This window comes from Crinia signifera, chromosome 6, assembly GCF_055691185.1.
Source record: "Crinia signifera chromosome 6, ASM5569118v1, whole genome shotgun sequence".
NCBI classification, from domain to species: domain Eukaryota; kingdom Metazoa; phylum Chordata; class Amphibia; order Anura; family Myobatrachidae; genus Crinia; species Crinia signifera.
Genome location: NC_139222.1, coordinates 218,027,304 through 218,041,176, shown reverse-complemented (window position 1 = coordinate 218,041,176; position 13,873 = coordinate 218,027,304). Strand labels below are relative to the sequence as shown.

General features: G+C 46.7%; 8 non-coding genes and 2 pseudogenes across 8 annotated transcripts; all 10 read right to left on the bottom strand.

Annotated features, from left to right (window-relative positions):
- Window positions 1–128: 128 nt before the first annotated feature.
- LOC146012304 (U2 spliceosomal RNA) lies at window positions 129–319 on the bottom strand. The gene has a single exon (XR_014445472.1). It is a non-coding gene; the product is annotated as a U2 spliceosomal RNA (small nuclear RNA).
- A 1,374-nt stretch (window positions 320–1,693) lies between these two features.
- LOC146012303 (U2 spliceosomal RNA) lies at window positions 1,694–1,884 on the bottom strand. Its single transcript, XR_014445471.1, has one exon. It is a non-coding gene; the product is annotated as a U2 spliceosomal RNA (small nuclear RNA).
- A 1,374-nt stretch (window positions 1,885–3,258) lies between these two features.
- LOC146012301 (U2 spliceosomal RNA) lies at window positions 3,259–3,449 on the bottom strand. Its single transcript, XR_014445469.1, has one exon. It is a non-coding gene; the product is annotated as a U2 spliceosomal RNA (small nuclear RNA).
- A 1,375-nt stretch (window positions 3,450–4,824) lies between these two features.
- Window positions 4,825–4,940, bottom strand: LOC146012714 (U2 spliceosomal RNA; annotated as a pseudogene).
- Window positions 4,941–5,865: 925 nt separating this feature from the next.
- LOC146012685 (U2 spliceosomal RNA) lies at window positions 5,866–5,994 on the bottom strand (annotated as a pseudogene).
- Window positions 5,995–7,368: 1,374 nt separating this feature from the next.
- Window positions 7,369–7,559, bottom strand: LOC146012300 (U2 spliceosomal RNA). The gene has a single exon (XR_014445468.1). It is a non-coding gene; the product is annotated as a U2 spliceosomal RNA (small nuclear RNA).
- Window positions 7,560–8,933: 1,374 nt separating this feature from the next.
- Window positions 8,934–9,124, bottom strand: LOC146012299 (U2 spliceosomal RNA). The gene has a single exon (XR_014445467.1). It is a non-coding gene; the product is annotated as a U2 spliceosomal RNA (small nuclear RNA).
- Window positions 9,125–10,498: 1,374 nt separating this feature from the next.
- LOC146012298 (U2 spliceosomal RNA) lies at window positions 10,499–10,689 on the bottom strand. Its single transcript, XR_014445466.1, has one exon. It is a non-coding gene; the product is annotated as a U2 spliceosomal RNA (small nuclear RNA).
- A 1,374-nt stretch (window positions 10,690–12,063) lies between these two features.
- LOC146012297 (U2 spliceosomal RNA) lies at window positions 12,064–12,254 on the bottom strand. The gene has a single exon (XR_014445465.1). It is a non-coding gene; the product is annotated as a U2 spliceosomal RNA (small nuclear RNA).
- Window positions 12,255–13,628: 1,374 nt separating this feature from the next.
- LOC146012295 (U2 spliceosomal RNA) lies at window positions 13,629–13,819 on the bottom strand. The gene has a single exon (XR_014445463.1). It is a non-coding gene; the product is annotated as a U2 spliceosomal RNA (small nuclear RNA).
- Between the last annotated feature and the right edge of the window lie 54 nt (window positions 13,820–13,873).

Sequence of the window (13,873 nt, the reverse complement as noted above, 5' to 3'; positions counted from 1 at the left end):
AGGGTTAAACCTTGAAGCAGCAAATGCATGCATTTCTAAATACAAAGTTAGTACAAAGGTGCACAAACAATTGATACTCCAAATTAAGTGCCAGGAATGGAAATAGTCTTTTTTTGGATAACAGATTAGGAAGGTGCACCGGTCCTGGAAGTACTGCAATACCAGGTCAATGCGTGGAGTGGACAGAGCAAGCTCTTCTTCCATCTCCCTGTTCTAAAAATCCATTTAATATATGGCCCCCAGATAGGGGGCGTATCAGATATTAAACTGATAAGAACAGATACTACACTTGATCTTAGCCAAAAGGCCGAGAAGCGATAACCCGAATGGGGTCCCAGCAAAGCGCGCGAACCGGAATTCGGCCACCAACAATGGTGCAGAAGAGATCAGCACCACGGACACATCTAACACACACACATCACTTCTATGTCGTTGCAGTCTGAAAGATACCTGGCTGTACGGCAGGTGTGAATAGGACTTGAAGTGCTGGACAGGGACCGGAGGACGAGTAGCCATCCAACTGATTTTGTGATTAGGTCGTCGGCGGGCGGGCAGGGTGCCTCAGCTGGGTAGGAGGCCAAATTTGCATGTGCTCTGCCCCGTCTGTTGACGTCGCGTCAACAGACACACACCCACTAGGCAGACGACCAACAGGCAAGCAGCAGCAGCCAGCTGTCTCCTCGCTCTTTGCTGCTGCATGCCTGTGTCCCTGACGAACTGCTGCTGAGTAAATCAATCAGCTAGCTGCTGCAGAGGAGAAGGAGGAATCTTGCACAATCAGGTGCAATGACGGCTTTCCTGTTTTGAGCCCATTCAGCAGCAGTAGTAGACAGTCAGATGGACAGGCATTCATGTGGCAGGACCCTTTGTGTGACATCACAATCTGCCCTCTATGACATCACAAGCTGCTCACTCGGAATCCGGCGGAACCTGACAGCCAGACAGTCACTTGGAACAGACAGGCAGACAGGACAGTCATGTGTAGGTGAGCTGGGTGGGCCAATGTTTTCTTTTATTGGCAGTTACCACCCAAATGATGGTCCGAAGAAGGTAAGTGATACTTTTTCTAAATCCCCCTCTCAATGATCATCAATTGTTGGGCTCGGCAAAAAAAAATGGAAGAGGAAAAAAAATTCCCAAAACAAAAGAGAGGAAAGAGGAAAAAAAATTCCCAAAACAAATGAGAGAGAAAAGAGAGCGCAAAAAGAAAAGAAAAAAAATATAAGAGATCAAGAAAGAAAAAGCAAAAAAAAAACCAAGCCATTTCAAATGGAGAAGGAGGGGGGTCCAAAAATGCCATTGCTGTGATCCAGTTGATGTTTCCGTGGAAAGATCGTAGGTAAGTCACATAGTGTTTGCCTATTTTTTGGGAGGTCGCAGCGATTGATAAGTCATTTAATTTAGGCAGGCTTCCGGTCTTTTGGCTAGGCCGCATATGCTGATATCAAGTGTAGTGTCACGTAAAAATATTTAACTGCCTCGATTCCAGAAAGTACAATTCAAGGAGTCAAGAAATAGTCACAAAATGATACACTGGAGGCAGGATTTCAAAGTATTTATGCACAAGGGTTAAACCTTGAAGCAGCAAATGCATGCATTTCTAAATACAAAGTTAGTACAAAGGTGCACAAACAATTGATACTCCAAATTAAGTGCCAGGAATGGAAATAGTCTTTTTTTGGATAACAGATTAGGAAGGTGCACCGGTCCTGGAAGTACTGCAATACCAGGTCAATGCGTGGAGTGGACAGAGCAAGCTCTTCTTCCATCTCCCTGTTCTAAAAATCCATTTAATATATGGCCCCCAGATAGGGGGCGTATCAGATATTAAACTGATAAGAACAGATACTACACTTGATCTTAGCCAAAAGGCCGAGAAGCGATAACCCGAATGGGGTCCCAGCAAAGCGCGCGAACCGGAATTCGGCCACCAACACTGGTGCAGAAGAGATCAGCACCACGGACACATCTAACACACACACATCACTTCTATGTCGTTGCAGTCTGAAAGATACCTGGCTGTACGGCAGGTGTGAATAGGACTTGAAGTGCTGGACAGGGACCGGAGGACGAGTAGCCATCCAACTGATTTTGTGATTAGGTCGTCGGCGGGCGGGCAGGGTGCCTCAGCTGGGTAGGAGGCCAAATTTGCATGTGCTCCGCCCCGTCTGTTGACGTCGCGTCAACAGACACACACCCACTAGGCAGACGACCAACAGGCAAGCAGCAGCAGCCAGCTGTCTCCTCGCTCTTTGCTGCTGCATGCCTGTGTCCCTGACGAACTGCTGCTGAGTAAATCAATCAGCTAGCTGCTGCAGAGGAGAAGGAGGAATCTTGCACAATCAGGTGCAATGACGGCTTTCCTGTTTTGAGCCCATTCAGCAGCAGTAGTAGACAGTCAGATGGACAGGCATTCATGTGGCAGGACCCTTTGTGTGACATCACAATCTGCCCTCTATGACATCACAAGCTGCTCACTTGGAATCCGGCGGAACCTGACAGCCAGACAGTCACTTGGAACAGACAGGCAGACAGGACAGTCATGTGTAGGTGAGCTGGGTGGGCCAATGTTTTCTTTTATTGGCAGTTACCACCCAAATGATGGTCCGAAGAAGGTAAGTGATACTTTTTCTAAATCCCCCTCTCAATGATCATCAATTGTTGGGCTCGGCAAAAAAAAATGGAAGAGGAAAAAAAATTCCCAAAACAAAAGAGAGGAAAGAGGAAAAAAATTTCCCAAAACAAAAGAGAGAGAAAAGAGAGCGCAAAAAGAAAAGAAAAAAAATATAAGAGATCAAGAAAGAAAAAGCAAAAAAAAAACCAAGCCATTTCAAATGGAGAGGGAGGGGGGTCCAAAAATGCCATTGCTGTGATCCAGTTGATGTTTCCGTGGAAAGATCGTAGGTAAGTCACATAGTTTTTGCCTATTTTTTGGGAGGTCGCAGCGATTGATAAGTCATTTAATTTAGGCAGGCTTCCGGTCTTTTGGCTAGGCCGCATATGCTGATATCAAGTGTAGTGTCACGTAAAAATATTTAACTGCCTCGATTCCAGAAAGTACAATTCAAGGAGTCAAGAAATAGTCACAAAATGATACACTGGAGGCAGGATTTCAAAGTATTTATGCACAAGGGTTAAACCTTGAAGCAGCAAATGCATGCATTTCTAAATACAAAGTTAGTACAAAGGTGCACAAACAATTGATACTCCAAATTAAGTGCCAGGAATGGAAATAGTCTTTTTTTGGATAACAGATTAGGAAGGTGCACCGGTCCTGGAAGTACTGCAATACCAGGTCAATGCGTGGAGTGGACAGAGCAAGCTCTTCTTCCATCTCCCTGTTCTAAAAATCCATTTAATATATGGCCCCCAGATAGGGGGCGTATCAGATATTAAACTGATAAGAACAGATACTACACTTGATCTTAGCCAAAAGGCCGAGAAGCGATAACCCGAATGGGGTCCCAGCAAAGCGCGCGAACCGGAATTCGGCCACCAACACTGGTGCAGAAGAGATCAGCACCACGGACACATCTAACACACACACATCACTTCTATGTCGTTGCAGTCTGAAAGATACCTGGCTGTACGGCAGGTGTGAATAGGACTTGAAGTGCTGGACAGGGACCGGAGGACGAGTAGCCATCCAACTGATTTTGTGATTAGGTCGTCGGCGGGCGGGCAGGGTGCCTCAGCTGGGTAGGAGGCCAAATTTGCATGTGCTCCGCCCCGTCTGTTGACGTCGCGTCAACAGACACACACCCACTAGGCAGACGACCAACAAGCAAGCAGCAGCAGCCAGCTGTCTCCTCGCTCTTTGCTGCTGCATGCCTGTGTCCCTGACGAACTGCTGCTGAGTAAATCAATCAGCTAGCTGCTGCAGAGGAGAAGGAGGAATCTTGCACAATCAGGTGCAATGACGGCTTTCCTGTTTTGAGCCCATTCAGCAGCAGTAGTAGACAGTCAGATGGACAGGCATTCATGTGGCAGGACCCTTTGTGTGACATCACAATCTGCCCTCTATGACATCACAAGCTGCTCACTCGGAATCCGGCGGAACCTGACAGCCAGACAGTCACTTGGAACAGACAGGCAGACAGGACAGTCATGTGTAGGTGAGCTGGGTGGGCCAATGTTTTCTTTTATTGGCAGTTACCACCCAAATGATGGTCCGAAGAAGGTAAGTGATACTTTTTCTAAATCCCCCTCTCAATGATCATCAATTGTTGGGCTCGGCAAAAAAAAATGGAAGAGGAAAAAAAATTCCCAAAACAAAAGAGAGGAAAGAGGAAAAAAAATTCCCAAAACAAAAGAGAGAGAAAAGAGAGCGCAAAAAGAAAAGAAAAAAAATATAAGAGATCAAGAAAGAAAAAGCAAAAAAAAAAACAAGCCATTTCAAATGGAGAGGGAGGGGGGGTCCAAAAATGCCATTGCTGTGATCCAGTTGATGTTTCCGTGGAAAGATCGTAGGTAAGTCACATAGTGTTTGCCTATTTTTTGGGAGGTCGCAGCGATTGATAAGTCATTTAATTTAGGCAGGCTTCCGGTCTTTTGGCTAGGCCGCATATGCTGATATCAAGTGTAGTGTCACGTAAAAATATTTAACTGCCTCGATTCCAGAAAGTACAATTCAAGGAGTCAAGAAATAGTCACAAAATGATACACTGGAGGCAGGATTTCAAAGTATTTATGCACAAGGGTTAAACCTTGAAGCAGCAAATGCATGCATTTCTAAATACAAAGTTAGTACAAAGGTGCACAAACAATTGATACTCCAAATTAAGTGCCAGGAATGGAAATAGTCTTTTTTTGGATAACAGATTAGGAAGGTGCACCGGTCCTGGAAGTACTGCAATACCAGGTCAATGCGTGGAGTGGACAGAGCAAGCTCTTCTTCCATCTCCCTGTTCTAAAAATCCATTTAATATATGGCCAGTGATGTAGCTAGGTTCCACGGTGCCTGGAGCAAGAGCATGTTTCGTCGCCCCCCCCCCCCCCCACCTGCATGGCGAAAAGGGGGTGCCCTAGCTACGCCTCTGGATGCCGCACATCAAATTGCGCATTACAGCCACCACCACCCCACCCCCCCATAGGCAGACATATTAGACATATTCAGAATCTAAATATGTCTGATATGTCTGCCTATAGCGAGGGGGGTTGGGGGTCTGAATATGTGACACGTCTGCTTTTGGGGGGTTGAGCTAGAAGGGGATCTGACTTGTAACAGTGAGTCTAATGCAGACATACAGTAGCAGTAACAAACAGTCACACCCCCCCCCCCCCTACACACCCACACCCCCATAGGCAGGCATGTGTCACATATATTCACAGATCCCCTCCAGCACAGCCTAGGCAGACAGGCAGTGAAATGTATTCCCCAGATCCTCACACACAGTTGTCAGTCTTTCTGCCCTAATGCAAACATAGCTGTCACAAACAGCCAGAGACACCCCATGCCCGCCGCCCCCACCCTGACCCGCCCACCTCCCCCACACCTGCCAGTGTATGGATCAATAATTATGCCCAGGTATACAGTGCCAGACCAGTGCTGGCTGCCCCTGCCCCCACTCACTTCAGAAAGCCCGTCCACGGCGCTGCTGTTGTGCTCCTCTGTCTCTCTCCCCTCTAAGGCTGTAGTTTCACTTTCAACATACAGTAAGCCTGAGAGGTGCTCCCCCTGCCTGCCAGCAGCTGTATCTCTACCTCAGGCAGCCGCAGCAGCAGGGAGGAGGAAGACAGAGCAGGGAGTGCGGCTCAGCAGCTGACTCGCCGCGCAGATGAATACCGGGCACAGCGGGGAACGGGCGAGCAGGGCGGGGGAGCCGGCGGCAGAGCTCCGGCGCCAGGTAACATGTCGGCGCCCGGAGCTGGTGCTCCGCCGGCTCCACCCTAGCTACGCCTCTGTATATGGCCCCCAGATAGGGGGCGTATCAGATATTAAACTGATAAGAACAGATACTACACTTGATCTTAGCCAAAAGGCCGAGAAGCGATAACCCGAATGGGGTCCCAGCAAAGCGCGCGAACCGGAATTCGGCCACCAACACTGGTGCAGAAGAGATCAGCACCACGGACACATCTAACACACACACATCACTTCTATGTCGTTGCAGTCTGAAAGATACCTGGCTGTACGGCAGGTGTGAATAGGACTTGAAGTGCTGGACAGGGACCGGAGGACGAGTAGCCATCCAACTGATTTTGTGATTAGGTCGTCGGCGGGCGGGCAGGGTGCCTCAGCTGGGTAGGAGGCCAAATTTGCATGTGCTCCGCCCCGTCTGTTGACGTCGCGTCAACAGACACACACCCACTAGGCAGACGACCAACAGGCAAGCAGCAGCAGCCAGCTGTCTCCTCGCTCTTTGCTGCTGCATGCCTGTGTCCCTGACGAACTGCTGCTGAGTAAATCAATCAGCTAGCTGCTGCAGAGGAGAAGGAGGAATCTTGCACAATCAGGTGCAATGACGGCTTTCCTGTTTTGAGCCCATTCAGCAGCAGTAGTAGACAGTCAGATGGACAGGCATTCATGTGGCAGGACCCTTTGTGTGACATCACAATCTGCCCTCTATGACATCACAAGCTGCTCACTCGGAATCCGGCGGAACCTGACAGCCAGACAGTCACTTGGAACAGACAGGCAGACAGGACAGTCATGTGTAGGTGAGCTGGGTGGGCCAATGTTTTCTTTTATTGGCAGTTACCACCCAAATGATGGTCCGAAGAAGGTAAGTGATACTTTTTCTAAATCCCCCTCTCAATGATCATCAATTGTTGGGCTCGGCAAAAAAAAATGGAAGAGGAAAAAAAATTCCCAAAACAAAAGAGAGGAAAGAGGAAAAAAATTTCCCAAAACAAAAGAGAGAGAAAAGAGAGCGCAAAAAGAAAAGAAAAAAAATATAAGAGATCAAGAAAGAAAAAGCAAAAAAAAAACCAAGCCATTTCAAATGGAGAGGGAGGGGGGTCCAAAAATGCCATTGCTGTGATCCAGTTGATGTTTCCGTGGAAAGATCGTAGGTAAGTCACATAGTGTTTGCCTATTTTTTGGGAGGTCGCAGCGATTGATAAGTCATTTAATTTAGGCAGGCTTCCGGTCTTTTGGCTAGGCCGCATATGCTGATATCAAGTGTAGTGTCACGTAAAAATATTTAACTGCCTCGATTCCAGAAAGTACAATTCAAGGAGTCAAGAAATAGTCACAAAATGATACACTGGAGGCAGGATTTCAAAGTATTTATGCACAAGGGTTAAACCTTGAAGCAGCAAATGCATGCATTTCTAAATACAAAGTTAGTACAAAGGTGCACAAACAATTGATACTCCAAATTAAGTGCCAGGAATGGAAATAGTCTTTTTTTGGATAACAGATTAGGAAGGTGCACCGGTCCTGGAAGTACTGCAATACCAGGTCAATGCGTGGAGTGGACAGAGCAAGCTCTTCTTCCATCTCCCTGTTCTAAAAATCCATTTAATATATGGCCCCCAGATAGGGGGCGTATCAGATATTAAACTGATAAGAACAGATACTACACTTGATCTTAGCCAAAAGGCCGAGAAGCGATAACCCGAATGGGGTCCCAGCAAAGCGCGCGAACCGGAATTCGGCCACCAACACTGGTGCAGAAGAGATCAGCACCACGGACACATCTAACACACACACATCACTTCTATGTCGTTGCAGTCTGAAAGATACCTGGCTGTACGGCAGGTGTGAATAGGACTTGAAGTGCTGGACAGGGACCGGAGGACGAGTAGCCATCCAACTGATTTTGTGATTAGGTCGTCGGCGGGCGGGCAGGGTGCCTCAGCTGGGTAGGAGGCCAAATTTGCATGTGCTCCGCCCCGTCTGTTGACGTCGCGTCAACAGACACACACCCACTAGGCAGACGACCAACAAGCAAGCAGCAGCAGCCAGCTGTCTCCTCGCTCTTTGCTGCTGCATGCCTGTGTCCCTGACGAACTGCTGCTGAGTAAATCAATCAGCTAGCTGCTGCAGAGGAGAAGGAGGAATCTTGCACAATCAGGTGCAATGACGGCTTTCCTGTTTTGAGCCCATTCAGCAGCAGTAGTAGACAGTCAGATGGACAGGCATTCATGTGGCAGGACCCTTTGTGTGACATCACAATCTGCCCTCTATGACATCACAAGCTGCTCACTCGGAATCCGGCGGAACCTGACAGCCAGACAGTCACTTGGAACAGACAGGCAGACAGGACAGTCATGTGTAGGTGAGCTGGGTGGGCCAATGTTTTCTTTTATTGGCAGTTACCACCCAAATGATGGTCCGAAGAAGGTAAGTGATACTTTTTCTAAATCCCCCTCTCAATGATCATCAATTGTTGGGCTCGGCAAAAAAAAATGGAAGAGGAAAAAAAATTCCCAAAACAAAAGAGAGGAAAGAGGAAAAAAATTTCCCAAAACAAAAGAGAGAGAAAAGAGAGCGCAAAAAGAAAAGAAAAAAAATATAAGAGATCAAGAAAGAAAAAGCAAAAAAAAAACCAAGCCATTTCAAATGGAGAGGGAGGGGGGTCCAAAAATGCCATTGCTGTGATCCAGTTGATGTTTCCGTGGAAAGATCGTAGGTAAGTCACATAGTGTTTGCCTATTTTTTGGGAGGTCGCAGCGATTGATAAGTCATTTAATTTAGGCAGGCTTCCGGTCTTTTGGCTAGGCCGCATATGCTGATATCAAGTGTAGTGTCACGTAAAAATATTTAACTGCCTCGATTCCAGAAAGTACAATTCAAGGAGTCAAGAAATAGTCACAAAATGATACACTGGAGGCAGGATTTCAAAGTATTTATGCACAAGGGTTAAACCTTGAAGCAGCAAATGCATGCATTTCTAAATACAAAGTTAGTACAAAGGTGCACAAACAATTGATACTCCAAATTAAGTGCCAGGAATGGAAATAGTCTTTTTTTGGATAACAGATTAGGAAGGTGCACCGGTCCTGGAAGTACTGCAATACCAGGTCAATGCGTGGAGTGGACAGAGCAAGCTCTTCTTCCATCTCCCTGTTCTAAAAATCCATTTAATATATGGCCCCCAGATAGGGGGCGTATCAGATATTAAACTGATAAGAACAGATACTACACTTGATCTTAGCCAAAAGGCCGAGAAGCGATAACCCGAATGGGGTCCCAGCAAAGCGCGCGAACCGGAATTCGGCCACCAACACTGGTGCAGAAGAGATCAGCACCACGGACACATCTAACACACACACATCACTTCTATGTCGTTGCAGTCTGAAAGATACCTGGCTGTACGGCAGGTGTGAATAGGACTTGAAGTGCTGGACAGGGACCGGAGGACGAGTAGCCATCCAACTGATTTTGTGATTAGGTCGTCGGCGGGCGGGCAGGGTGCCTCAGCTGGGTAGGAGGCCAAATTTGCATGTGCTCCGCCCCGTCTGTTGACGTCGCGTCAACAGACACACACCCACTAGGCAGACGACCAACAGGCAAGCAGCAGCAGCCAGCTGTCTCCTCGCTCTTTGCTGCTGCATGCCTGTGTCCCTGACGAACTGCTGCTGAGTAAATCAATCAGCTAGCTGCTGCAGAGGAGAAGGAGGAATCTTGCACAATCAGGTGCAATGACGGCTTTCCTGTTTTGAGCCCATTCAGCAGCAGTAGTAGACAGTCAGATGGACAGGCATTCATGTGGCAGGACCCTTTGTGTGACATCACAATCTGCCCTCTATGACATCACAAGCTGCTCACTCGGAATCCGGCGGAACCTGACAGCCAGACAGTCACTTGGAACAGACAGGCAGACAGGACAGTCATGTGTAGGTGAGCTGGGTGGGCCAATGTTTTCTTTTATTGGCAGTTACCACCCAAATGATGGTCCGAAGAAGGTAAGTGATACTTTTTCTAAATCCCCCTCTCAATGATCATCAATTGTTGGGCTCGGCAAAAAAAAATGGAAGAGGAAAAAAAATTCCCAAAACAAAAGAGAGGAAAGAGGAAAAAAATTTCCCAAAACAAAAGAGAGAGAAAAGAGAGCGCAAAAAGAAAAGAAAAAAAATATAAGAGATCAAGAAAGAAAAAGCAAAAAAAAAACCAAGCCATTTCAAATGGAGAGGGAGGGGGGTCCAAAAATGCCATTGCTGTGATCCAGTTGATGTTTCCGTGGAAAGATCGTAGGTAAGTCACATAGTGTTTGCCTATTTTTTGGGAGGTCGCAGCGATTGATAAGTCATTTAATTTAGGCAGGCTTCCGGTCTTTTGGCTAGGCCGCATATGCTGATATCAAGTGTAGTGTCACGTAAAAATATTTAACTGCCTCGATTCCAGAAAGTACAATTCAAGGAGTCAAGAAATAGTCACAAAATGATACACTGGAGGCAGGATTTCAAAGTATTTATGCACAAGGGTTAAACCTTGAAGCAGCAAATGCATGCATTTCTAAATACAAAGTTAGTACAAAGGTGCACAAACAATTGATACTCCAAATTAAGTGCCAGGAATGGAAATAGTCTTTTTTTGGATAACAGATTAGGAAGGTGCACCGGTCCTGGAAGTACTGCAATACCAGGTCAATGCGTGGAGTGGACAGAGCAAGCTCTTCTTCCATCTCCCTGTTCTAAAAATCCATTTAATATATGGCCCCCAGATAGGGGGCGTATCAGATATTAAACTGATAAGAACAGATACTACACTTGATCTTAGCCAAAAGGCCGAGAAGCGATAACCCGAATGGGGTCCCAGCAAAGCGCGCGAACCGGAATTCGGCCACCAACACTGGTGCAGAAGAGATCAGCACCACGGACACATCTAACACACACACATCACTTCTATGTCGTTGCAGTCTGAAAGATACCTGGCTGTACGGCAGGTGTGAATAGGACTTGAAGTGCTGGACAGGGACCGGAGGACAAGTAGCCATCCAACTGATTTTGTGATTAGGTCGTCGGCGGGCGGGCAGGGTGCCTCAGCTGGGTAGGAGGCCAAATTTGCATGTGCTCCGCCCCGTCTGTTGACGTCGCGTCAACAGACACACACCCACTAGGCAGACGACCAACAGGCAAGCAGCAGCAGCCAGCTGTCTCCTCGCTCTTTGCTGCTGCATGCCTGTGTCCCTGACGAACTGCTGCTGAGTAAATCAATCAGCTAGCTGCTGCAGAGGAGAAGGAGGAATCTTGCACAATCAGGTGCAATGACGGCTTTCCTGTTTTGAGCCCATTCAGCAGCAGTAGTAGACAGTCAGATGGACAGGCATTCATGTGGCAGGACCCTTTGTGTGACATCACAATCTGCCCTCTATGACATCACAAGCTGCTCACTCGGAATCCGGCGGAACCTGACAGCCAGACAGTCACTTGGAACAGACAGGCAGACAGGACAGTCATGTGTAGGTGAGCTGGGTGGGCCAATGTTTTCTTTTATTGGCAGTTACCACCCAAATGATGGTCCGAAGAAGGTAAGTGATACTTTTTCTAAATCCCCCTCTCAATGATCATCAATTGTTGGGCTCGGCAAAAAAAAATGGAAGAGGAAAAAAAATTCCCAAAACAAAAGAGAGGAAAGAGGAAAAAAAATTCCCAAAACAAAAGAGAGAGAAAAGAGAGCGCAAAAAGAAAAGAAAAAAAATATAAGAGATCAAGAAAGAAAAAGCAAAAAAAAAACCAAGCCATTTCAAATGGAGAGGGAGGGGGGTCCAAAAATGCCATTGCTGTGATCCAGTTGATGTTTCCGTGGAAAGATCGTAGGTAAGTCACATAGTGTTTGCCTATTTTTTGGGAGGTCGCAGCGATTGATAAGTCATTTAATTTAGGCAGGCTTCCGGTCTTTTGGCTAGGCCGCATATGCTGATATCAAGTGTAGTGTCACGTAAAAATATTTAACTGCCTCGATTCCAGAAAGTACAATTCAAGGAGTCAAGAAATAGTCACAAAATGATACACTGGAGGCAGGATTTCAAAGTATTTATGCACAAGGGTTAAACCTTGAAGCAGCAAATGCATGCATTTCTAAATACAAAGTTAGTACAAAGGTGCACAAACAATTGATACTCCAAATTAAGTGCCAGGAATGGAAATAGTCTTTTTTTGGATAACAGATTAGGAAGGTGCACCGGTCCTGGAAGTACTGCAATACCAGGTCAATGCGTGGAGTGGACAGAGCAAGCTCTTCTTCCATCTCCCTGTTCTAAAAATCCATTTAATATATGGCCCCCAGATAGGGGGCGTATCAGATATTAAACTGATAAGAACAGATACTACACTTGATCTTAGCCAAAAGGCCGAGAAGCGATAACCCGAATGGGGTCCCAGCAAAGCGCGCGAACCGGAATTCGGCCACCAACACTGGTGCAGAAGAGATCAGCACCACGGACACATCTAACACACACACATCACTTCTATGTCGTTGCAGTCTGAAAGATACCTGGCTGTACGGCAGGTGTGAATAGGACTTGAAGTGCTGGACAGGGACCGGAGGACGAGTAGCCATCCAACTGATTTTGTGATTAGGTCGTCGGCGGGCGGGCAGGGTGCCTCAGCTGGGTAGGAGGCCAAATTTGCATGTGCTCCGCCCCGTCTGTTGACGTCGCGTCAACAGACACACACCCACTAGGCAGACGACCAACAGGCAAGCAGCAGCAGCCAGCTGTCTCCTCGCTCTTTGCTGCTGCATGCCTGTGTCCCTGACGAACTGCTGCTGAGTAAATCAATCAGCTAGCTGCTGCAGAGGAGAAGGAGGAATCTTGCACAATCAGGTGCAATGACGGCTTTCCTGTTTTGAGCCCATTCAGCAGCAGTAGTAGACAGTCAGATGGACAGGCATTCATGTGTCAGGACCCTTTGTGTGACTTCACAATCTGCCCTCTATGACATCACAAGCTGCTCACTCGGAATCCGGCGGAACCTGACAGCCAGACAGTCACTTGGAACAGACAGGCAGACAGGACAGTCATGTGTAGGTGAGCTGGGTGGGCCAATGTTTTCTTTTATTGGCAGTTACCACCCAAATGATGGTCCGAAGAAGGTAAGTGATACTTTTTCTAAATCCCCCTCTCAATGATCATCAATTGTTGGGCTCGGCAAAAAAAAATGGAAGAGGAAAAAAAATTCCCAAAACAAAAGAGAGGAAAGAGGAAAAAAAATTCCCAAAACAAAAGAGAGAGAAAAGAGAGCGCAAAAAGAAAAGAAAAAAAATATAAGAGATCAAGAAAGAAAAAGCAAAAAAAAAACCAAGCCATTTCAAATGGAGAGGGAGGGGGGTCCAAAAATGCCATTGCTGTGATCCAGTTGATGTTTCCGTGGAAAGATCGTAGGTAAGTCACATAGTGTTTGCCTATTTTTTGGGAGGTCGCAGCGATTGATAAGTCATTTAATTTAGGCAGGCTTCCGGTCTTTTGGCTAGGCCGCATATGCTGATATCAAGTGTAGTGTCACGTAAAAATATTTAACTGCCTCGATTCCAGAAAGTACAATTCAAGGAGTCAAGAAATAGTCACAAAATGATACACTGGAGGCAGGATTTCAAAGTATTTATGCACAAGGGTTAAACCTTGAAGCAGCAAATGCATGCATTTCTAAATACAAAGTTAGTACAAAGGTGCACAAACAATTGATACTCCAAATTAAGTGCCAGGAATGGAAATAGTATTTTTTTGGATAACAGATTAGGAAGGTGCACCGGTCCTGGAAGTACTGCAATACCAGGTCAATGCGTGGAGTGGACAGAGCAAGCTCTTCTTCCATCTCCCTGTTCTAAAAATCCATTTAATATATGGCCCCCAGATAGGGGGCGTATCAGATATTAAACTGATAAGAACAGATACTACACTTGATCTTAGCCAAAAGGCCGAGAAGCGATAACCCGAATGGGGTCCCAGCAAAGCGCGCGAACCGGAATTCGGCCACCAACACT